This window comes from Sminthopsis crassicaudata, chromosome 3 (assembly GCF_048593235.1).
Source record: "Sminthopsis crassicaudata isolate SCR6 chromosome 3, ASM4859323v1, whole genome shotgun sequence".
NCBI lineage: Eukaryota > Metazoa > Chordata > Mammalia > Dasyuromorphia > Dasyuridae > Sminthopsis > Sminthopsis crassicaudata.
In genome coordinates, this window is record NC_133619.1 from 526,032,402 (window position 1) to 526,057,865 (window position 25,464).

Consider the following 25,464-nt stretch of genomic DNA (forward strand, 5'->3'; position numbering starts at 1 on the left):
TTTTATCTCTTGCTGATGAGCTTTGTCAGTAATATCTAGAAATGTCATTGACATGTGGGGGTTTATTATGTATCCTGCAACTTTGCTAAAGTTGTAAATTGTTTCCAGTAGATTTTTTGGATGATTTTCTAGGATTCTCTAAATATATCATCATATCATCTGCAAAGGGTGATTGTTTTATTTCCTCCTTGCTTATTCTAATTCATTTATGGTAATAATTTTTCTGATATTGAACCAGCCCTGCATTCCTGATATAAATCCTACTTGGTCATAGTATATTATCCTGCTGATAAATTGCTATAATCTCTTTGCTAATATTTTATTTTAAAATTTTGCATCAATATTCATTAGGGAAATTGATCTGTCATTTTCTTTCTCTATTTGGGCCCTTCCTGGATTAGGTATCAGTGTCATATTTGTGTCATAGAAGGAATTTGGCAGTATTCCTTTACTTATTTTCCCAAATAGTTTACATAATTTTGGAATTGTTCTTTAATTGTTTGGTAGAATTTATTTGTGAATCCATTTGATTTTGGAGACTTTTTCTTAGGGACTTCATTAATGACTTCTTTATCTTTTTTTCTAAAATGGGAATATTTAAGTATTTTATTTCCTCTTGTGTTAACCTGGCCAATTTATAATAAATTCTGTTTCAGCCCTTTACCTTTACTCTGTATGTGACTCTCTGTGTCAAATATGTTTCTTGTAAACATATTGTAGGATTCTGTTTTTTATGCACTCTGCTTTTCCCTTCAGTTTTATGGGAGCGTTCATCCTATTCACATTAAAAGTTATCATTATCCACTCTGCATTTCCCTCCATTCTATTTTCTCTCCTGTATATACTTTTATTCTCTCTTTCCACACTGTCCTTAGTCCTGTGTTTTTTGTTAACCACTCTATCCATTATCTTATCTCCTATCACCCCTCCCTCCTCTTAGTAGTTTTTTTTAATCCATTCTACCCAGTACCTTGTATTCTATTAACCCTTTTCCCCCATTCTCTTATCTTTCCCCCTAATATTTCTACCCTCCCTTCTACCCTGTCCCTTCCTTTTCTTTTCCTCTTTCTTCTCCTACTTCTTTATAAGATCATATAAATTTCAATACCCAATTAAATGATTAAGTTGTCCCTTCTTAGAGCACAAACTAATGAGATCAAGCTTCAGATAATGTTCTTCCCCCTCCTTTTTTCCTCTGGATTGTAATGTCTTTAGTACATCTTCATGTGAAAGAATTGTCCCATTATACTTCCCTTTTTCTCTTTTTTTCCAATCCAGACCTTTTCCCATCCCTTAATGTCTTTTTCTTTGATGTCATCACATTACCCTACTACCACACCCTCACTCCATATGATTCCCCCTTTGTCTGCCCCAGTGACAATACAGTTCTCAAGATTTACAGATACTATTTTCCCATCTAGGAATGTAAGCACTTTAACCTTTAAATATATAGTTTCCCCCATTACCTTTATATGCTTTTCTTGAATCTTGTATTTGTATTTAAATTTTGTTTAGTTCTGTTTTTTTCAATAGAAATGATTGAAAGTCTCTTATTTCAACAAAGCTCCATATCCTTCCCTGAAAGATGGTATTGAATTTTGCTGGATAGTTAATTCTTGGTTTTAACCTCAGATCCTTTGCTTTATGGAATATGGTATTCCAGGGCCTCCAATCCTTTATTGTAGAAGTTGCCAGATTCTGGATAATCCTGACTATTGCTCCTCGATATTTGAATTGTATTTGTCTGGTAGCTTGTAGTATTTTTATCTTGAGATTATAGTTCTGGAATTTTTCGACAATGTTCCTTGGGGTTTTCCTTGTGGGATCATTTTTCCAAGGTGATCCATGGATTCTTTCAATGAATATTTCCCCCTGTATTTCCAGAATATTGGGGCAATTTTCCTTAATGACCTCTTTTAGAATGCTATCTGGGTTTTGTTTTTGTTTTTTTTTTTTTTTGTTTTTTGGCCAAGGCCTTCAATAGGCCAATAATTTTTAAATTGTCTCTTCTGCATAGTTTCCAAGTCAGCTGTTTTGTTAATGAGGTATTTCACATTTTTTTTTATATTTTTAATTTGTTTGACTGATTCTTCCTGTCTCACAAAATCATTAGCTTCCATTTCTCTGTTTTAGTTTTTAATGTGTGATTTTCTTCAGTTATCTTTTGTACCTATTTTTCCAATTGGTTTATTCTACTTTTTAAATAGTTGTTTTCTTCAGACATTTTTTTCTTTCTTTTCCAAACTATTGACTTTTTCATGCATATCTCTCATTTCTTTTCTTATTTTTTCTACTACCTCTCATATTTGCCTTTTGAAGTTTTCTATGAGCATTTCCAAGAAATCTCTTTGGTCTTAGAACTAATTTATCTCACTCTTTAAGATTTCTTCTGTGGATATTCTGTCCTCCTCTGAGTTTGTGTTTTGGTCTGCCCTGTCACTATAGTATCTTTCTATGGTCAAGGTTCTTTTCTCTTCTTGCTCATTTTCTTTCCTTTTCTTTTGGTATTTCCCCTTTTTTACTTTTAAAGTGGAACTCTGCTTCTGGGCTAAAGGTGGAGCTATCCCAAGCTTCCTGTGTATCTCTGAGTCTTAGCTTTGAACACAGGAGGCCCTTGTGTTTGTAGAGAGGTAACTTTGTCTGCTCTGCTCAAGAAACAGTCTTGTTTCCCAGAGTTTGCCTTCTGAACTGGAGCTGGAAACTGCCCCACTGATTTGCTCCTCTACTGAGCCAGGACTGAGGATCTTAGTTGCTGATTTGCTGTGAGTTAAGACCCTCTCACTACATTTCCTAGAGCCTATTTGAACTGGGCTGAACACCCTTTTTACTCCAGTGAGACTGACCTTTTTAAAAGTTTTTTCAATCTACCTAATCTGGAGATTGGTTTTATTCCATCAGACTCTGCTCAGAGGCTTGGTTTCATGTGATTTTCAACAGAAACTGGGAGAGCTTTAGCAGCTTCCTGCCTTTACTCTGGACGTTTTGGCTCCACTTCTGGAACTCTTCCTGGATAGTGTCTTTCAAAAAATTATCAATTAAAAACTGCCCTGATGCCCTGGAAGTATTGAGCAAATTAGGCATTGAAGGAATCTAATTCTTCTCAAGAAAAAGATCCCCAAATAAAAACTCCAAGGAACATTATAGACAAATTTCAAAATTATCAGGTCAAGGAAAAAATATTACAAGTGGCCACAAAGAAACAAATTAAATATCAGGGAATCACAATCAGGATTACAAAAGACGTGGCAGCTACAACATTAAAGGATCAGAGGTAATGGAATATGATACTCAGAAGGCAAAGGAGATAAGCCTGAAACCAAGAATCATTTATCCAGAAAAATTAAGAGTAATATCAAGGGGGAAAATCATTATTCATATTTTCATAAGGAGAACAGCAGAACTAAACCAAAAATTTGAACTCTGGAGAAATATACTTGAAACAAGATGTTAACTCAGTAGAACTGATGAGATAATGGTTCTCAAGTTCACATATATACTTAGGTCTTAGTATGTAATGGTCCTTTAAGTTCACACATAATCAGTATGCTATAATGATGTAATTACAATAAGGTATATAAGGGCTAAGAAGGACTGGAAAATAGGCATATCTTTGACCAGCCTCCTGGTAGCTTTCATGCTTCCTGAATAAAGAATCTATTCTTGACCATTCTTGTGGTATCTGTCTTGCTGAGACCAAGGCCCATTCAAAGGAACTCCAGAAAGCTAACCCAAACATTACAGAACTCCAGTATAAAGATCCAAGAAATGTATAAACAGGTAAAAAGGGAAAAGAAAACATAAGGTATTCAATAGAGCTAAACTGATATAAACAGTTTACATAGAAAGATAATATAATTCTTAAAAATTGTATCATTAATAGTTCACTTAGAAGGAAGATCCATAGACAAAGGATATAGACATAAGGTGAATATGAGAGAATGACACAAGAAAAATTAAGGAAAAAATTAAGAAGAGGAAGGAAGAAATAGAATACTGTAAATTATTTTATATGATGAGGAAGGAATGATCCAGTATAGTAGAGGGAAAGATGGGAGGGTTGGTGATGAGCATAGCTTGAACCTTGCTCTCATCAGTATTGATTCAAAGAGGGAATAATACATACAATTAATTGAATATAAAAATCTATCTTACTTGACAGGGAAGTAGAGGGAAAGGAAATTAAGTAAAGAGGGATATGAAGTGGGGACTGATAGAAGGGAAGGCAGATAAGGGAAGGTGGTAAAGACAAAACGCTGGTGAGAAGGGAAAATGGTGAAAGAGAGAAAACAAACAGAAGGAAGAGTAGGATGGAGGGAAATACACAAGTAGTAATTATAACTATGAATATGAAAGGAATAAACTCTCCCATAAAACAGAAGGGACATCAAAATGGATCAAGAACCAGAATTCTACAATATGTAGTTTACAAGAAACACATTTGAAACAAAGACGCGCACACCCAAAAAGGTAAGGGATTGGAGAAAAATCTATTATGCTACAGCTGAAGTAAAAATAGTAGGGGTAGCAATCCTGATCTCAGAAAAAGCAAACGCAAAAAACAGGACCAATTAAGAGGTAAGGAAAGAAACTACATCTTATTAAAAAGGTATTGTAGAAAATATACACTAACTAGTATAGCATCTAAATTCTTAAAGGAGAAGTCAAATGAGTTACAGGAAGAAGAGAGCAAAACTATACTAGTTGGAGACTACAACAGTCCTCTCTTAGAACTCAATAAATTTAACCAAAAATAAACAAGAAAGAAACTAAGCAGGTAAAGAAAGTATTTTAAAAGTTAGATATGACAGATCTTTGGGTAAAAAAATGAATGGAAAGAGAAATGAATATAACTTTTTTCTCAGCAGTAATATAGCACTTACCAAAGAAATAGACCATGTAATATGCACAAACTCTCAAAATCAAATGTAAAAAGGCAAGAATATTACACCTATTATTTTCAGATCATAATGCAAAGAAATTACATTCAACAAGGGGCAATGGAAAACTCACAACTCAATAACATTTTAAAAGGGAATTGAATTTGGGACACATAGTTTAACTGTCATCTTTGAGAAGTTTGAGAGGATTGACAGTTTAACGGTGATTCTGTAGTTTGTGATGGCTTTAAAGAGACTGGGTGAGGTACAAACATACATAACTAAAAAGAACTGCTTTCCTGAAAGGCTGAGCTGTCAAAAAAGAGAGTATGAATAAATATTGCTTGAGAGAATGAATTTAACTCTTGAGAGGAAAACATCATAGAATTTATGAGAAGCTTTGGCTGCAATTTTTCCTAATAAATCTCAATCAATCAATGAAAATTAAGTGTCTAGTGCATGTCAGGTACTAAACTAGGTGCTTCTGAAGTATAAGAAATGAAATAATCTCTATTCTCAAGTTTATAACCTAATAGGATATAACAATTATATATATATATATATATATGTATATATAATATAAATAATTCTTCATTTCTTTGTTTTATTGTTTGTACACAATTAATAAATTGTATAATTCTTATTTTTTTAATTCATTTATTTATTTAACATTTTCCTCCAGTTATGTTCTCTCTCTTATCCTTACCCACAATTAAGATACCACGTGAAGTTATACAATACATTTCAAAAAAAGTCAAGTTGTGAAAGAAAACATATATCTTTCACCCTAATGAAAATAAAACCCTCAAAAAAATTAAGTTAAAAAGAGAGAGATGAGAAAGAGAGAGTGTTTGTATCCAAACACAATCAATTCCTTCTCTGTGTATATATAGGATTTTTTAAGTCCTTAAGAGTAGTCATGGATGATTGTATTACTGAGAATAACAAAGTCATTTACAGTTGGTTACCCAAAACACTGCTATTATTCTGACTACAGTATATTTCACTTTGTTATGGAGGACTTTTTTTCCTGAGAGCATCCTGCTCATCATTTCCCAGAGAATGATAACATTCTATCACAAACTCATACTATGGTTTATTGAGCCATTCCCCAATTTATGGGCATTCCCTCGATTTCTCATTTTTTTTTGTCCTGAGAAGAGAACTGCTATAAAGGTTTTTTGTGCATATGGGTCATTTTCCTTTTTTTCTGAATCTCTTTTGGTATTCATGCTTAGTATTGGTGTTGTTAGTCAAAGAATATACATGAATTTACAGCTCTTTGGGCACAGATCCCATTTTTAAAATCATTTCTCAATTGGGGTATGGTTCTTATTTTTTTTTCCATAAATTTGACTCAGTTCCTCCGTTTGAAAAATTAGGCCTTAAAAGAGAAACTTACTTCAAATGTTTTTACAATTATTATTGCTAATTATTCTCTCTCTTCTTTCACTCTGTCCCTCCTCAAAATTGTTTTGCTATTGACCACTCCCCCCCTCAATATAACCACTCTTTTATTACCTTCTCTCCTTCCCCTAATCAACTCCGCTCCTATTTTCTTGCAGAATAAGATAGATTCCTACATCCTTATTGATTTATATATGTTATTTCCTATATAAGCAAATTCTGACCAGAGTAATGTTTACTCACTCATCCTCTCCTCTCCTTTTTTCCCTCCACTGTAAAAGTTTTTTCTCACCTCCTTTTTTTATGGCAGATAATTTCTGCCATTCCACTTTTCCCTTTCCCTTTGTTCCAATATATTCTTCTCTCATCCCTTAATTTTATCATTTAAAAAAAGATATCATCATTTCATATACAACTCATATCTATGCCTTCTGTCTATATATGCCCCTTCCAATTGCTATAATACTGAGAACATTCTAATAAGCTACAAGTATCACCATCCCATGTAGGAATGTAAACAAATAAAAACTTAAGTTACCTTTGATATCATTTTCCTGATTACTTCCTTATGCTTCTCCAGAGTCCTGCATTTGAAAATCAAATTTTCCATTCAGCTCTGATCTTTTCATCATGAATGCTTGAAAATTCTGTTTTATTGAATGACTACCTTTTCCTGTGAAGATTTATATTCAGTTTTGTGGGATAGGTGATTCTTGGTTACAATCCTGGCTTCACTGCTCTCTGGAATATCATATTCTAAGTTCTATGATTCTCTAATGTAGAAGCTGTTTTGTGGAGGAAAAGGGACCCACGTGTGCAAAACCATTTGTGGCAGCTTTTTTTGTAATGGCTAGTAACTGGAAACTGAATGGAATTGAATGGCCATCAATTGGAGAATGGCTAAATAAATTATGGCATGTGAATGTTATGGAATATTATTATTCCATAAGAAACAACTGGAAGGATGATTTCAGAGAGGCCTGGAGAGACTTATATGAACTGATGCTAAGTGAAATGAGCAGAACCAGGAGAATACGGCAACAATAAGAGTATATAATAATCAATTCTGATGGATGTGGCTCTTTTTAACAATGAGATGATTCAAACCAGTTCCATTTGTTCAGTAATGAAGAACTACACCCAAAGAGAGGTCCATGGGAACTGAGTATGGACTACAACATAGTATTCTCATTCTCGTTGTTTGATTGCATTTTGTTTTCTTTTGCAGGTTTTTTTCCTTGATCTGATTTTTCTTGTGCCACAAGATAACTATAAATATGTATACATATATTGGATTTAACATATATTTTAACATATTTAATGTATTGGACTACCTGCCATCTAAGGGAGGGGGTGGGAGTAAGGAGAGGAAAATTTGGAACAGAAAGGGTCAATGTTGAAAAATTACCCATGCATATGTTTTGTAAATAAAAAGCTTTAATTAAAAAAAAAAAAAAAAAAAGGAAGAAGCAGCTGCTTTGTGTTATTCTGACTGTGACTCCACTATACTTGAATTGTTTCTTTCTGGATGCTTGTAATATTTTCTCCTTGAACTGGGAATTCCAAAATTTGGCTATAATATTCCTGGAAGTTTTCATCTCTTTCAGGAGGTGATCAGAGGAATCTTTGAATTTCTATTTTACCCTTTGGTCCTAGAATATCAGGATAATTTTCCTTGATAATTTCTTGAAAGACAGTAACCAGGCTATTTTTTTTTTTTTTTTGATCATGATATTCAGCTAGACCAATATTTTTAAACTTATCTCTCTGGGATCTATTTTCCAGGTTAGTTTTTTTTCCCCCAATGAGTTATTTCACATGGATAGTCTCCATTGACTTCCTGAAACCTTCCTGGTGTCCCCAGGCTGAGAAGACCAGAAGTCTCCAGCCCTGCTGGTGATTCAGAGATCCCTCCTTGCTGACACTGGGGTCTGGGTGGGGGCAAGGCTGGGGCTGCACTGGGATGATTGTACTGGGATCCCACCTTGGTTCTACAGAGCTTTTCTGCTGACCTTTCAGGTCTTCTTTGGTAAATCTGAGCTGAGAGGTCTGGAAGTCACAAGTATTGTTGCAGATTCAGAGGTCAGGCCTGGGCCAGGGTTGGAGCTGAGTCTGGGGTCATGCAAAGGTGTTCTGCAATTAGGATTGTCCACTGGACTCAAACTCTGGTGTCATAGACCTTTTTTACTGAGCTTCTAACTTGCCTTTGGCCAGAAAATGTTCTATTCCATCTTTTGGGGTATTCTAATGATCTAAAATTTGTTTAAAATAATTATTTAAATGAATTTGGAGCAGTCTTGGAGAGGGGTTGGCAAATTTTTGCCTTTATTATATCATTTTGGCTCTTCCCCATATACTTCTTATTTAAAAAAAAATGAACAGACAAAGGAGAAAGGGCTCAACTATAGAAAATTACTGTGGAAAGAGGTAATAACAGATTTCATTTTCAGTGGAGTATAACTGAATTTTAAAAAGCCTCCCACCCCTAAACAGTAATGTTAAATAGCTACTTGTCCAAAAATAATTTATGGAACTCAAAAAAAGATTTTAAAAATTAAATGAGAGAGGCAGGAATTTTTTAAAAAAAGAATGATCTAAGAAAAACAAGAAGATTATGAAAAGAAAGTCAACCAAACTAGAAAAGGAAATCCAGAGTCTTAAGGAAGAAAATGATCTGAAACTTAAAATTGGACAAGGAGAAGCCAGTGAAGCCATAAGAAATCAAAAATTAATAAAACAAAATATAAAGAATGAAAAAGGAAGAGAACCTGAAACATATGAAAAATAACAAATCTGAAGAACAGATCAAGAAGCAGAAACATAAGAATAATTAGGCTATCGGAAACATATGACAAAAAAAGAATCTTTATACCATAGTACAAAAATTTTTTAAATGTACTGAAATGATAGAACACGAGATGAAAGTAGAAACAGAAAAAATCCACTGATCACCAACTCAAAGAGATCCTACAAGAAAAATATGTAGAAATATCCTTACTAAATTTTGAAACCTCCTGATCAAAGAAAAAAATTTTATAAATAATAGTAAAAACAACAAAGAGACAATTAAAAGAGTCTGGAGTTAGTATAAGAATTGCACAGGATTTATTAGCACTGCAATAAAAGATCACAGGTCCTAGAATACTATATATATATATATGTGTGTGTGTGTGTGTGTGTGAGTGTGTGTATATATATATATATATATATATATATATATATATATATATATATATATATAAAATGACATTCAAATGAACTATTGTTATGACCAAAAATATTATGTCCAGCAAAATGAAATATAATATCAAATGAAAAAAAGTGGACACTCAAGAAACTGATTTTCAGGGTTTTGTCTCAAAAAATCCTGAGATAATTAGAAAAATTAATTTATAAGACTAAACTATCAAAGACTAACTTCAAGGGACTCAATAAGGAAAATTGTTTGTTTTAGATGTAGAAATGTAAATTATATATCTAAGATTGACATTAGTAATTGGATAATCCAAAAGAAAGTTTGGTAGAGCTGAATATGATCTGACTCTAAATGAAACCCAGAGGAATTAAGTGGGGAGGAGAGCTGATATTTCTGAAAACCTATTAGCATAAGGAATGGGTTAAAGGGAATAATACACACACACACTCACACACACACTATATATCTATATCTAGATATAGATATCTATCTATAATCTATCTATATATAGATCTAGATCTCTATATATACTAGATCTATATATACTAAGAAGGGTATAGCAGCCTCCAAAATTTATAAAAAAATAAAGGCGATTGGAATAAGATAAGGGGGAGTATAGAAGTAAGTAAAGGGGAGTATAGAGTAAATCAGTAATAGTGGGATAAGGTGTGTAGAGTAATGGGAAAGAGTTAAAGAGTGAAATGATGGAGGGAAAAGATGGATAACATGGGGGTATAGAAAGGGGTTTAAATTAACAAGAGTTGGAATAGGTAGGTAGATTAATAGAAATGAGATAAGGAAGGAGGGAAAATGGGGGGGGGGGAGAAGATAAGCGATGGATCCATGATGGGGGAGGGCAGCATGGAGATTAAGTAAAACAAGGCAAGTCAGCAGGTAGAAGTAAAGTAGAAGAGTTAACCCCAGATAGGTAATAAGAGATATACACAACATAGTAACAATAATCAGGAGCAGAATTTATTAGGGAAAAAAGGGAGGAGAGTAATCATTGATTTCATACAAAGTCAAATTTTTGAAAAACAATTTAATCAAAAGAGAAATCTACATTATCAGCCATATTATTATTGTTTTTCATGTATATATATGCATGTATATGTATATACATATAGGTTTATGTATGTGCATATATTTGTACATATGTACATATGTATGTATGTCTATCTATGCTTAACTGCAGTCTGCTTGAAGGAGGTGAGGGGAAGAAAAGGGGAAAAGAACAATAAAATAAGTGCACAGCAGAGAACAAAAGAAAATTTACAAGAAAACAAAAATGGACAGTTAAAAATACAATGTCTTTTATTATTATGTATGCTTTCTTGAAATGGAAATTTATTATTACATATTTTAAATCCTCCCCAATGTTCTGGTGGACACATGATAATGACTTTTTTTCTTTTTTCTTTTCTTTTCCTTTTTCTGTATTTTTCTATTTTGTTTTATTCTTATTTTGCATTTGTTTTAAATAAAGAAATAAAAAAATTGGAAATTAATCAATTTCTAAAGAATAGGGTCAAAGAACAAATCATAGAAACAATAATTTCATTTAAGAAAATTACAACAATGAGACAATGTACAAAAATTCATGGAATGCAACCAAAGCAGTACTTAGGGGAAATTTTATAATTTTATTTCTCTAAATTCTTACATCAAAAAAAAAAAAAAAATCAATGAATTGGGCAAGCAACTAAAAAAAAAAAAAAAAACTTGGAAAAAAAAAACAAATTAAAAATCCCTAATTGAGCACCAAATTGTAAATCCTGAAAACCAAAGTTGAGATCGATAAGATTGAAAGTAAAAAAAGAAAACAACTATTCAGGTAATCAATAAATCTAGGAGCTGGTTTTATGAAAAACAAATAAGAAAGACAAGCCATTAGCTAATTTGATTCAAAAAGAAGAAAATAAAATATCCAGTATTACAAATGAAAAAGGTGAAATAATTATCAATGAAGAATAAACTGAAACAATCATTAGGAAATGTTTTACCCAATTATATGCCAATAAATCTGAAAAATTGATGGATATTTAGGAAACCATAAATTATCTAGATTAACAAATTAGGAAATACAAAACCTAAATAACTTCATCTTAGACAAAATAAAATGAATGAGCCATTAATGAACTTTACAAGAAAAAATCCTCAGGGCCAGATAGACTCATCAGAGACTTTTACCAAACATTTAAATAACAATTCTAATGTTATATAAATTGTTTGGGAAAATATGCCAAGGAGTTCTACCAAACTCCTTTTGTGACATAAATATGATGCTGAAATCTAAACCAGGAAAAGCTAAAACAGAAAAAAGAAAAATAATAGATCAATTTCCCTGATGAATATTGATGTAAAAATTTTAAACTAAATACTAGCAAGACAATTGCAGCAATATTTCACAAGAATTATATACAATGACTCTTTTTTTGTTTCTTCTTTTACAACTGTGACTAGTATGGAAATATGTTTTATATGAGAGTACATGTATAAACTATGTCAAATTGCCTATCATCTTTAGAAGGGGAGAGGAGGGAGGGAGAGAGAAAAAAAAAAACTTGGAACTTAAAATCTTATTAAAAAGAATGCTAAAAATTTTATTGACATGTAACTGGGGAAGAAATAAAATACTAAAAAAGAAGAGTGAGAAGAAGCAATCAAACGCATAGGAGAATAAATTATAAGCAAGTGTTTGAAAACCCACAGAGGAGAGAGTACTCCAGAAGAAAAGGATGTGGGAAGTTCCTGCAATGCTGCAGTGCTTTCAAGAAGGATGAAGATTAAGAGTTATTAGATTTGGGAATTAAGAAATCATTAATAACTTTAGAAAGAGTAATCAGAGGTTCAGTAAAACTGGAAGGAGGAATGGGAGTTTCCTAAACATATGGCCAATGATTCCAGGCAGAATACAAGTTGATGGGGGGACTTCTGATGTTGAAGTGATTAGAAGATTCAAGATCTTGGCCTTCACAGACCTCTCAGCCTCCCTGAACTCCCAGATTGCCTGAGATGGTACGAAGCTGTGCAAGAAGTCTACTATTCTACACTCCAATTTCAGGTTGGCCTGGAAGAGTTGTATACTGAGGGCTATTCAAGGTACCTTATAAGAAAGGCAAATAAATACAACTTGTCAAGGAAAGAATAAGCAATAAAAATCAATTACCCAAAGTTTAGTAGATATTTAACAGACAAGAAAGACCTATTTATGCTTGGGGGCAGGAAATGGCTAAATGACTTGCCCAGAATCATACTGCCAATATATGTGAGAGAAGATTTTAAATGTATATCTTCCTGATTTTAAGGCTATCTCTTTATCCACTATCCCACATTTCCATTCTACATTAGTATGCCATGATTTAGTCAGTCATTTTACAAATGTTTGGTGCACAGATGGTTTCCAATTATGTGCTATTACAAATAGAGAAATTCTGAATATTTTTGATCCATAAAGGTCTTTTTTTTCCTTTTTTTCTGAAACTTTTGAGATAAATGGGATCACTTGACAAGAAAGAATAATTTGTTTTAAGATTCTTTTGCATATTATTATATTGCTTTTCAAAATGTTTGCCAGTCTACTGCAGTCTCACTAAAAATGCATACTATACAATCACCTTTCCATCTGAGCCATTTTGTCATCTGCTTTACCATCCTACTTCTCCCTACCTGGACTAGCATACTAAGATAGGACTTCCAGAATCTATGTCCCTAGTCCATGGGGAAGTTTATGTGATAATAGCTAGAATCCGGGGATCTCAAATCAGATGCGGCTCACTGAGGACATTTATGCGGTCCTCTGGGTTATGGCAAATGGGCTGAGGGGCGGAGACAGAGTGTGAGTTTTTGTTTTTATTATAGTTCAGCCCTCCAACAGTCTGAGAGACAGTGAACTGGTCCCCTATTTAAAAAGTTTGAGGACCACTGATAGATGGTAAATAATCTATTGTCTGTATGGGGGCTGGCTACAGCCCCAACCATCAGACCGTATTTCATAGCTCATCTAATCATACACCTAGTCCATTTTACTGCTTACCGTTTTGAGTAATTTTAGCAGCCCCATTATCCATTTCTTGTTTTTAAGAACAATGTATTGAATGTATTGAGCCATTTCAATCATGTCTAATTCTTCATGACTTCATATGAGGTTTTCTAGGCAAACATACTGGAATGGTGTGCTTTTTTCTTTTCCAGCTCATTTTATAGATGAAGAAACTGAAGTAAACAGGATTAAATGACTTGCACAGAGTCACATACTTAGTAAGGGGCTGAAGCTGGATTTGAACTCAAATCATCCTGACTCAAGGTCTGGTGCTCTATCCAATATACATCTAGCTACTCCAATTAATAATAAAATCAGCAGTATCGCTATTTTTGGAAAGGGCATGTTAGTTGGCTGCCTTATGGTTCACCATTCCTATAACTTCTCAGATAATAAACATGTTCTCTAATTGTTAAATCTCTATATGGGTCATTTCCCTCAATTAGCATATGAACTTCTTGAAGTCAAGAACTTGCTTACTTTATAAATATGCTATACATATGTGTATATGTACACATATATATATATATACATTCAGATATAAACATATCCATACATATATGTTCCTGGTACTTAGCACAGTACCTATAATAATAATAATAATAATATATATATATATATATATATATATAACCTATATATTAATTTTTTTCATTTATCCAAATTATTATTTTTTACAAAGACAGATCCCTGAGACACTGTACTGAAGAATTTCACCAAGGTTAACTTCAATTCATTCATTTCTTATCATTAAATCAGTTCTGCACCCATATAGTCATACTCTAATATGATTCACACTTCATTCTTGATAATGGACAACTGAAATACTTTGAAAGTTTTTAGCTTAACTTAGACTAACTACCAATCTCCTACTTTCATTGTAACTGTCAAGAGTTCAGAATAACAAAGTTGAGTGAAGGCTTCAATATTCACATTTCTCATGACAGGAGATCAACCATCTGGATAGAAATTTAACATACAAAAGTAAGGGGAATATTATGCAGGGTCTGGAATCAGTTGTGTTTAATATAATCTTGACATAGAGATTATAATTGAATTCACAGGAGATCCTAAGGTGACCAAATGAGATGCTCAAGATACTGATCCAATGAATCAGATAAAAGATGGGAAAATTTTACTGACATTGATAAGTTTTTAGAGAGCACCCATTAATGGAATACTGGGAGATTAAAAGAAAAAGACTCAAAATTATGCCTTATGAAGATAAATTCAGGGAAATGGGAATATTTAGTCTTGAGAAGAAAAATATTGGAATGGGAAGAGAGAGGAGAAAAGAGAGAGAACTACATGTTAGTGTTTTCAGTTACTTGAAAGGCTATGAAATCACAAAGGATTTGGACTTGTTCTGTTTTGTCCCAAAAGACAGACCTAGAAGTAACAGAAGATGCTAAAAGGCAAATTTAGGCTTGATATAAATGAAAGTTTCCTAACAATTTGAGCTGTTCTTGGAAGGGAACAGGTTCTTCTTAAAGGTTTTCAAAAAAAAAAAAAAGTGGGATAATCACTCAAGTACATTGGAGAAATGATTCTAAGACTCTCTGTGTCTAATTTTTGGATCTACTCTCTCAATTGACCAGTTCTCCACATGCCAGTGACAATTCTTCGGGACAAATAAATGTCTTACATGACTTGATATCATTAAATCTTGGGGCTGCTAAAAGCTTACCACTGGTAATTTTTAAAGTAGCTTGAGCTACTTTTTTCAATCTTAGGTACTCCAAAATCAGAGCATCTTGTAGACTGTAAGTTAGTTTAGATATTGGCCTTTCTCAGGAAGCTCTGAACCAAAATGCCTTAAGAGTCTGGGACTCTTGAAATCTTATTTTCTCTTTAAACAGTCTCTAAGGTAGTGAGTGCAAGGCTAATTATATTGCCCAAGCATGATCCAGGTCCTTTACTATCTTCTAGAGATTAATTGAAGGACTGGTAACCAAAGGAAATCTTGCTTGCCTTCTTACTGACAGTTTCGAAAAATAGGATGAGAGACACTGAAATTATTCATGATATGATCATTTCACCTCATTAGGATATCAGCTGCCCACATTTGACTTATTTCCCAAAGTTGACTATACTACATCCCACTTCTCCCTCCTCTCTTCACTTAGTGAGATTTCTTCCACATGTGTTGCTGTTAAAATTGCCTTACTTGACTATCCCAACTTTTGGAACTTATAGTTCATTTCTTTGCCACGTTCGTGTCCCTATTTGGGCTCGTTGCTGTTTCCAGGTGTGGTGTTGAGGATTTTTTGTATTGTTTTGTTTTTGTTTTTGGTGTGTGGTTTTTTTCCATCACCCACTGTGCATACCATAATTCCCTCTTTATTTCCACATGAAATTCTAATTGTTTTCCAGCTCACATTTCAAACCCCTTTAGGAATATCTGGATTGTGTCTCTCTCTGTGCAGAGCAGTTTGCAATCTCTCTCCGCAGTAAGTAATGAGTATATGTAGTTTGCAACTTCAGAATCAGCCTGTAGCCAATCTTTCCCTACTTTTATCCTATTATCATTTAACTATTACACAGGATAGGATTCAATACCAGCCCTGGGGAATCTCATTGTGCACTCAATTTTGGTCTCTTTTGGCAGCTTCTCAATCCATGTGCCTGCTTTCTTATCCTGGGTAATTTGAAACAATATTGTGAGAGTCAGATTTCATGAGACAGTATATCAAATGCTTCACTTGCATCCAAGTATTTAGTGTTTACTGCCTTTCCCTGATCCTTTATCCCATATATTTGTGATTTTGTTTAAAAACACACAAACAAACTCTATCAATCATGTTTGGCTGCCATGATTCATTGCCATTAAAGGAAAACATTTTAGCACTCTGCATCATATGATTTTTCAGATGTTTACAATTTTTATTTCCCTTAGCAAGTTAACATCCTTTACTAATATCAAACTGCATTGTTTTATAGTGATTGGAGGTTCTAGAGAGCTGTGTCAGTGGAGTTCTTGGTCTTACCAGATTAGAAAAGTTCAACACACTCAAGGGTATAATAGTAAATATTTAATAACTGGCTTTTTGAAAAATGGTATGCACAATACTTTTAAATCAAATCTGCATTATTAACCTCTTATCTGTCACCTTCTTAGATCTAGACAATCAGCAAATAATCAAGCCCTGATTTGTAGCATTTGCCATTGGAGATATAAATAACTCATATTTATAAAACTTCTTATATATAAGGCTTTTAATGGCCTATTAAATCAAGTAGAGACTGAATAGTGAATAGAGAACTTGATTTGAAGTAAGTAAAATTTGGGTTCAAATCACACTGACATTTACTAGCTATGTGATCCTGGACAAATCACTTCTCTCTGCTTCTATTTTCTCATCTACAAAATGAGAAGATTGGCCCTTAGGATCCTTTCTATGTCTAAATCTATAGATCTGTTCTTGATGTGTCCAACATATCTGCCAATCATATGTTATACTATGTTCTTTCATATACAGAATCCTCCTTACTCCTTTCTCATTCTTTTCTCTCTGATATCAATAAAATTTTTAACTGTTTCTTCATACCTGGAATGAACAACGCCTACTTCATCACCAATTTCTCTCTTAGAAGTCTTTCCCTGAAGGAAGAAATTCGTGACCAAAGAAGAACTAGAGTACATTATAGAATGCAAAATGGATAATTTTGATTATATTAAAAAGGGTTTGTACAAACAAAACCAATGCAAGCAAGATTAGAAGGGAAGCAGTAAACTGGGAAAATTTTTTGCATCCAAGGGTTCCAATAAAGACTTTATTTCTAAAATACATAAAGATAAAATACATAAAATACAAATTTATAAGAATACAAGATCATTCTATATATGTACTTGTTCCCATTCCAGTCTATTTTTTGAACAGATTACGTCTTCCTATTTTTTCTTATGAAAATCATGAATCTTTTAAAGTATCAAAATAAAGTAAAAATGAAAGGGCATACTAATAGATTCCCTTTGTTTCCAGAGTCAAAAATCAGTTCAATAGTTTCTAACTTAGGCTGTAAGAACTATTAAACATGCAATGAGTTTTGACATCATTATGTCCAAAATTAAAGTTACAAAATATTCACTTATTTATGGAGGCAAATAAGCCCAAAACATACAAAGTCTAGTTTGTAAAAATGTTTATGGTATAAAAGAACTTATTTTGTTGAACTCATTGATTTTCATGAACTATTTATCATATAAATCAATAGTTGAAAAACCCCTCACTAATACATGTTTGTAGATAAGTCATTCATATGTGGAACTATCGGTTGCTGCAAATGGAGTTTTGAATCTGTGGATAAGTTCATTTACCTTGGCAGTATACTTTCCAGAGATATACACATTGATAATGAGGTTGACACATTGATAATGAGGTTGACACACATATAGTCAGAGCTAATTCAGTGTGTGGGAGGCTCTGAAGGAAAATGTGGGAGAGGAAGGATTTTAGACCAAGCTGAAGGTCTACAGAGCCATTGTGCTGACCTCATTATCCTATGCCTTTGAAACTTGGAGAGTTTACCAATGCCAAGCCAGGAAACTGAATTGCTTCCATTTGAATTGTCTCAGGAAGATTTTGAAGATCACCTACCAGGATAAGATAACAGACACTGAGGTTCCTTTCTCAAGCTAACATGAAAGCATTCAAATCCTTCTGCAGAGAGCACAACTCCATTGGACTGGCCACCCTGTTAGAATGCTAAATGTATGCTAGCCAAAAAGATGATTTAATCAAAAACTCACACAGGGCAAGAGCTCATCAAGTGATCATCAGAAAAAATGGTACAAGGACACTTTCAAGGTCTCTCTTAAGAATTTTAGAATTGGTTATATGATATAGGAGAAAGTAGTGCAGGACCTGCCAGCATGGTATGCTCTCATCATAGAAGGTGTTGTGATCTATGAGCAAAGCAGAATTGAATTAGCTTAGAAGAAATGCTAAATGCACAAAACACATAGCTTAGAAGAAATGCTAGATGACGAAGTTAGTGAATCCACCCCAAATTTTCACATGAACTATTTGTGCCTGTCTTGTGGCAGAGCATTCTAAGCTTGCATTGCTCTGATCGGCCATAGTCAGGCATATTAACTTAATTCTAACACAGTGATGTCATTTTGGTCCTTTTCAAGAAAGGACAACAACAGTACGTTGATGAAATTACAAGTCTGAAGCCTCACACCCCCAAAAAAATGTACAAAAAAGTACTATTCTTTATGTTGTGATACATCAATCAAAACACTTATTAAGTACCTACTATGTGCCAGGTACTATGCTAAGCATTGGGATACAAAAAAAGAAGCAAAAGAGAGCCCTGCCTTCAAGGAGCTTACAATCTAATGAAGGAGACAAGCAAATAAATGTATAAAAAGCAAGCAACATACAGAATAAATAGGACCTTCTCAACAGAGGAAAGGCACAGAAATTAAGAAGGATTGAGGAAGGCTTCCTGTGGAAGTCAGGATTTCAAACAAGACTTAAAGGACATAAATAAAATTAAGGATCATTTCTGCCTTTACAGAGCTTACAATTTACAGGGAAGATAGGTTCCATACACAAATATGCAACACCAAATACAAATAGGAAGATCATTCTTTTCTAGGGGATGAGGGAAGGAAGGAAAAGGTGGAGATGAAGGAAATAGTGTTTGTCCTGTTGGAAGGACTTTTTTTCTAGCCAAAGAAAACACTTCAACTTTAAAGAAGTTTAGTGATGTGCCCCTATCTAAACTAGGTGGAAATGAGCAAGAGGCCAACTAGAATTTAAGGAAATCAGTTCTTAACACCTCAGAAATTAGTCACTCTTCAAAGGAAATAAACGAAGTAAAAGTCTTGCAATCTTAAATGAAACATTCTTCTGGAGAAAAATAGTGGGATGTTGGTTTTTTGAAAACTGGGAATAATGAGACATTGGTTGGGAAAAGTGGTGAGAGGCATTGTTTCTCATTGCTACCCCTTGCCACCTCAACAGCCATGATTTCTTGTCTGCAAAACCAAATACTTCTCTGTATATGTGTAATAACCTCCCAGCCTCCTACCTCCATCCTTCATGGAACATAAGCATTTAAAGATAGATTGTACTATTTTTTACCTTTAATTTCCCAACTTAAATCACATTATTTTGAGCGCAATAGATACAATAAATAATTGAATATAACCTATTTGAGGATAGGAACATTTTCATGTTTGTCTTTGTGTCCCCAGAGCTTGGCATGGTATCTGAAACATAGTAATTTCTTAATAAATGCTTCTTTTTTGTGTGCAAAGCAATTAGGTTCAAGAGTCCAGAGTCATACAACTGTAAATTTTAAGTGTCTGAGGCTGCCTTTGAACTCAGGCCCTCCTGACTTCAGGGCCAGTGGTTCATCCACTGTGCCATCTAGATGCCCCATAAATGCTTCTTAATTGATAAATATTTTAAATTTAATTATTGATCAAAGAGAAAACTTAGGTCCAGAAAGTAACTAATGATAAGCTCAAGTTCACATAGGTAATGAATGGCAAAAGAATGGACTAGGTCTCAGTTTCCTAATTCCTAATTCAATTTCCTTATGTAACTCAGGACAGCATCAAGCTCTCAATTAATGCAAGTCATATTTATCTTTTGGATACTTCCATCTGTGCCTGCTATGAAACATCCATAAAATGGTTTTCTGGGGATAAAAACAATATCTCGTTCTACCTTGAAAAATAGAGTTGACATCCTCCATTGGTGGATAGGGAGGACTGAAACTGAATCATCTATCTGGTTTCCTGCCCTAGAGATAAAAGCAACAAAGATCTTTAGCTATTTCTTCTTCTATCTAATGTTGTGTATGAGAGAGAAAAATACCTGAAGGAAGGGACGATTGCAACATAACAAAATGGAGAGCTTAGAGCTCTCCTACAGCAGGAAAGAAAAGATTTGTATAGATGAAGGAAAAATCTCCCTTCCTCACTCAATTCTGCTTCTGGAAAGGAGTCAGTCCTCAGGAGACTACTAGGTCTCAAACACTACATCTTAAGCTACTGAAATTACCCTAAGTGACTTATGAGAGAACATGTGAGAGAGAGGAGAGAAAGAGAAGGAAAGAAAGAGAGATAGACAGACAGACAGAGACAGAGACAGAGAGAAAGAGAGGGAGGAGAGAGAAAGAGAGAGAGGAGAAAGAGAAGAAGGAGGAGGAAAAAGGGGAGGGAGGGAGAGACAGAAAGAGTAAGAGAGAAGGAAAAAGGGCAGAAAGGAGGGAGAGACAGAAAGAGTAAGAGAGAAGGAAAAAGAGCGGAAAGGAGGGAGAGAGGGACACAGAGAGAGAAAGAGACAGAGAGAGAGAAGGAGAGGGAGAAAAGAAAAAGCAGGAAGGGAGAGACAGAGAGAGGGAAGAAGAGAAGATGGGAGGGAGGGAGGAAGGTAAGAGAGGGAAGAAAGAAAGATAGGGAGGAAGAGAGGGAGAGAGAGAGGAAGAGAAAAGATGGAAGGAGGGAAGGAGAAAAGATATGGGGAAAGGAGGGAAGGAGAAAAGATATAGGGAAAAGAGGGAAGGAGAAAAGATATGGGGAAAGGAGGGAAAGAGGTAGGAAGGAAGGGAAGGAGAGAAAAAGAGCGCGAAGGAGGGAGGGAGTGAGCAATAGAGTGACAGAGACAGAGACGGACCAAGAGACAGAGACAGGCAGAGACAGAGAGACAGAAATAGAGAGAGAGGTAAAGAGAGACAGAGACAAAAACAGAAAGAGAAACATGGCACCTGCAGATCCCAATAAAGGCAACCAAGATAGATTTCTCTTTATCTTAATTATATACATTTTTTTAACGGTAGTTTCAAATTCTATAGGAGAGAGATCCACAATTTCACTGGTACAAGGAACTAACCCCGACAAGAGAAGCTACTAATGTGGATCAACATCTTTTCTATAACCTATAATCCTAGAGAGGTGCCAGAGCACAGAGGTTAAGCCACTTGCCCCAAATCACATAGCCAGTACATATCAGAGGCAACTTTGTGGCCATTTGCTGAGCTGCCTTTCTTGAGCTTCTAATGGCCATAAAACAAACCCTATTACCTTTCCCCTCCTCTATTCTCTACTTGAGAACGGAGTAACTGAAAAAAGGATAATTAAGAGACCTAACAAGCTGGAGCTGGTTACTAGATAATGGTAATCAGTAGAGTCAAGTTAAATCAAGCAAGTGCTTACTGTGGGACTAAGGTGTTTGTCCTTTGTTCTTTAAGAGGACCAATGACATTTTGACTAGTGGCTAAATTGGATTTGAGCGAGGCAGAGTTGCACAAAGGCCTGTCTCCTTGTCTATTCCTGATTCATTGAAATCCAGAGGCAGGACAAAAGTCGAGACAATGGCAATGACATGGGATGCAGTGGGATGACCTTGGCAGCTGTGATGTCTGACTAAACTCTAGGCACTTCACAGTGTCTGCCTCAGCCTTCTTCATGGCTGTTAGAAGAAATTTTTCTCATCTGTCCATTCAAATAGGGAAAGTTTTGGGCTAGATATTTCTCTAGGGTTTGAGGTCTGTTAGTTATCCTTACTCTGGTTTAGCCCATCTGTCCAGACATCTGACCACCATGCATGCTTCTTGGAGTCACAGGAGAGGGGTGCATGACAGATAGATACTAAAGGTGCCTAACATAAATATTAACTATCACTAGCATTATTATTAATAAATTAAAAAGTGCTTGTGAAAGTGCAGAAGTGCAGAAACGTATATTGGGTGTTCAGAGAGAAAAATTACTCCTCTGTTATGTGCCTAAGTGATGAGGATTCAAAGAAGGGTTGGGAAAAAAAATCCCTGCTTTCAAGGAACTTATAGTATAATAAGAGAGATGACATGTAAAAAAGACTATGAGAGGTAATTCAGAGGGACAGCACTAGTATGAAGGGCTCAGAAACAATACTTTAAATGGGCAAAAGGGAGACATGGTTTTATTTTTGGGACCAAATCAGATTTAGTGCGACATTGAATTTCTGCAGTGGAATAGAGCTTCCTAAAGCCTCTCAAAGCCTTCCTGGAAGGGTCTTCTCTGTACCCTAGTGAGGATGAGCATGATCAATTAACTACTTTGTCACTCTACTAAGTGCTGAAAATATATTAAACCCCCCCCCCAAAAAAAAAACCAGTCCCTGCCCTCAAGGAGAGTACATTCTAATGACAAAGATGAGAATAAATAACTAGATACATATTATACATATAGAGTAGAAGAAATTGGTAAAATTCCCCTGAAGAAGGAGAGATTTGATTGTGGTTTTAAAGAAACTAAAAGAGAGAAGTGAGAGGGTATGGAGGACAGTCAGTGCAAAGATAAGAGACTGCAGATGGGGTATTGTGTTGGAATTGTTAGTATAATTGGATTACAGATTTACAAGTAGGGGAGGAAGATATAGGAAGGATAGAAAGATAGGTGGGGATCAGGTGCAAAAGGCTTTATTTTTAGCGGCTGCAACAAATTAGGTCACAGCATCCCTTCCTCATCCTGATTAGATTTTGGCTATATTCTTTTTCAGGGAAGTTGGGAGCATTGTGGATGGAGCATTCGGTCTGGAGTCAGAAAGGCCAGAGTCCATATCCAGCCTCAGACACTTATTAGCTGTCCGACTCTGGGCAAATCACTTAACCCTGTTTGCCTCAGTTTCCTCATCTGTAAAGTGAACTGGAGAAGATAATGACAAACAACTGGGTGTCTTTGCCAAGAAAACCTCAATAGGTCCATGAAGAATCTGACATGACTAAACAATAATACTCTTTTCCATTTCAGCTCAGAGATTAAAAAAAAAATGAGGGCAATTTCTCCCCCAAATTCTGTGGCTTGGTATTTACCTGCTCTCCCTGGCTTCTCCAGAGGCAGCCTTTCTCTTACCTAAGATGCTGTGATCCAGCACACAAGAATGATTAGGGAAGACAACTGATCTTTCCTATAGTGTGAGAGAATTTGAATTATTTCTCAGTTTGTGTCATTTAATTTGTTTCTCTCAGGATTAAATAAAATGCTCAAGATGTTCCTGTTTGTGCATAGACCTTTCCTCTAAGCTTTTACCCTGAGAGTTGTACTTAACACTCTATCCCTATATGTATTCTCTAAGATCACTTTAGCTACCTTGGGCATGTCCCTGACAGCCTCTAGAGCAATGAATTCCATCCCCTTTAGAATTCTGAGATATCTGTATTTTTATCTATATGTGTTTATCTATATTTGTCTATTCCATATTGCTATATCTGTATCTGTATATTCCTTTGGTGTCTCATTTAAGCTGTACTGATGCCATGATAACCTTCCCCACCAGCTCAACATTTCATTGTCCAACAGGAGTATACACATTGTAGATGCTCATAAATACTTGCTTAGTAATGGCTATTTTTTAACTTTCCTTTTCCTCTTGTTTAAATAAGATTTTTCTTATATAAAATGACTAATATGGAAATGTGTTTTATATGATTGTATATGTATAACTTATATCTGATTGTTTACCATCTTAGGAAGGGGGAAAGCAAGGGAGGGAGTAGAATAAAGAACTCAAACTTTTAAAATGTTAAAAAATTGTTTTAACATGAAATTGGGGAAAAATAAAATATTGCATTAAAAAATAAATGCTTGCTTAGAAATCCAGATTTCTGTCTGTGTCTTGGCTCTCAAAAAACATAAGCTGCCCCTTGAGAAAACCTTGTGTTTGCAATGGAAAAGATATTGACTTTGCAGTAAGTCAGAAGACCTAGGTTAGAATCCTAATCAGGGTCCTCCTGGACAAATTGCCAAATTTCTCTAGGACTCGGTTTCCTAATCCATAAAATGAAAAGATTGTACTAAGTCTGTGATTTATAGAGTTGAAGTCTATGATCCCATAACAAGCCTCATTCAATGCAAAGCCAGCAGTTAAGAAGTTGTGTAATCATGGCAACTCCACTAGCACAACTGGTAGGAAAGCACACAGGGATAAAATCATGAATAGTTTTTAGGGGGTAGAGGAAATGGTCTAGAGATGTCATTTAATTGGAGTTGGGAATTCCCAGCTGGGGAAAAGGTGCGATCCCTCTAATGGTGAAGATGAACAAATAGTAGGCAATATAATCTGAGAGCTGCCTGGGGTGTTGAGAGCCAGTTTTCATTAGAATTAGTAGTTATGGTAGTAGTAGTAGTAATAGTAGGAGTACTTTTTGTGGTAGTAATAGTGGTAGTGGTGGGAGAGAGAGTAGTAGTGGCTAGCATTAATTATACTTTTAAGATGGTGGTCAGTTACAACTTCTTTACATTCATCCCTAAATTAAAGTTTGCAGAGTGCATTATAAATATCATCTCCTTTTATCCTCACAACAAATCCTCTGTAAAATATAAACTTGTTCTTTTGTCCCTGGTGCTTAGCTTTGTCCCAGGGCACACAGCAGCTATTAAATAAATAATGATTAATTGGTTACACCTAGATTTCTAATCCAGACATTTTATTCCAGGTTAAGATTCTGTCACAGTATTTCAAAATCATCATTATGGAAAGGACCTTAAAGCTCATCCTGCCTGAGCAAAGAATTCTCCCCAGTTAATCCCCAATTATTATTTCCACTTTGCAGATAAGGGAACTAAGATATAAGAGTTTAAGTAATTTGTCCAGGGTCACACAGCTGGTAAATATCTTGGTCAAGATCTGAACTTAAATTTTTCTAACTCCAGGTCCACTAGAATATATATATTGTGCTATTTGGCTACTTTGAAACTTCAACTCAAGCTTTCCTAATTCTCAGGCCAATTCTGTTCATTATATCACACTATTTCTCTAAATTTTTCAAAGTACTTAAATATTTTCATCTCAGTTTCCAAAGCTGTTACTGATACCATGCTACCCACTCCTTCCACATACAAAGACATGGAATGGAAGGTAGGTGCAACTTCTTTACAGTCATCCCTTATCTAAACCTAGTTCAGAGCATAGACTCTTTTAGTCTTTCCTCCATTCCCTCAT

The 25,464-nt window shown here is 34.8% G+C and overlaps 1 long non-coding RNA gene across 1 annotated transcript in view; it reads left to right on the plus strand.

Annotated features, from left to right (window-relative positions):
- Positions 1 to 24,118, plus strand: part of LOC141563356 (uncharacterized) — a 73,706-nt gene extending 49,588 nt beyond the window's left edge. Inside the window, exon 2 of the long non-coding RNA XR_012488401.1 lies at positions 23,023 to 24,118. This is a non-coding gene — a long non-coding RNA (uncharacterized LOC141563356). The remainder of the gene's footprint in view (positions 1 to 23,022) is intronic.
- The last annotated feature ends 1,346 nt before the right edge of the window (positions 24,119 to 25,464 follow it).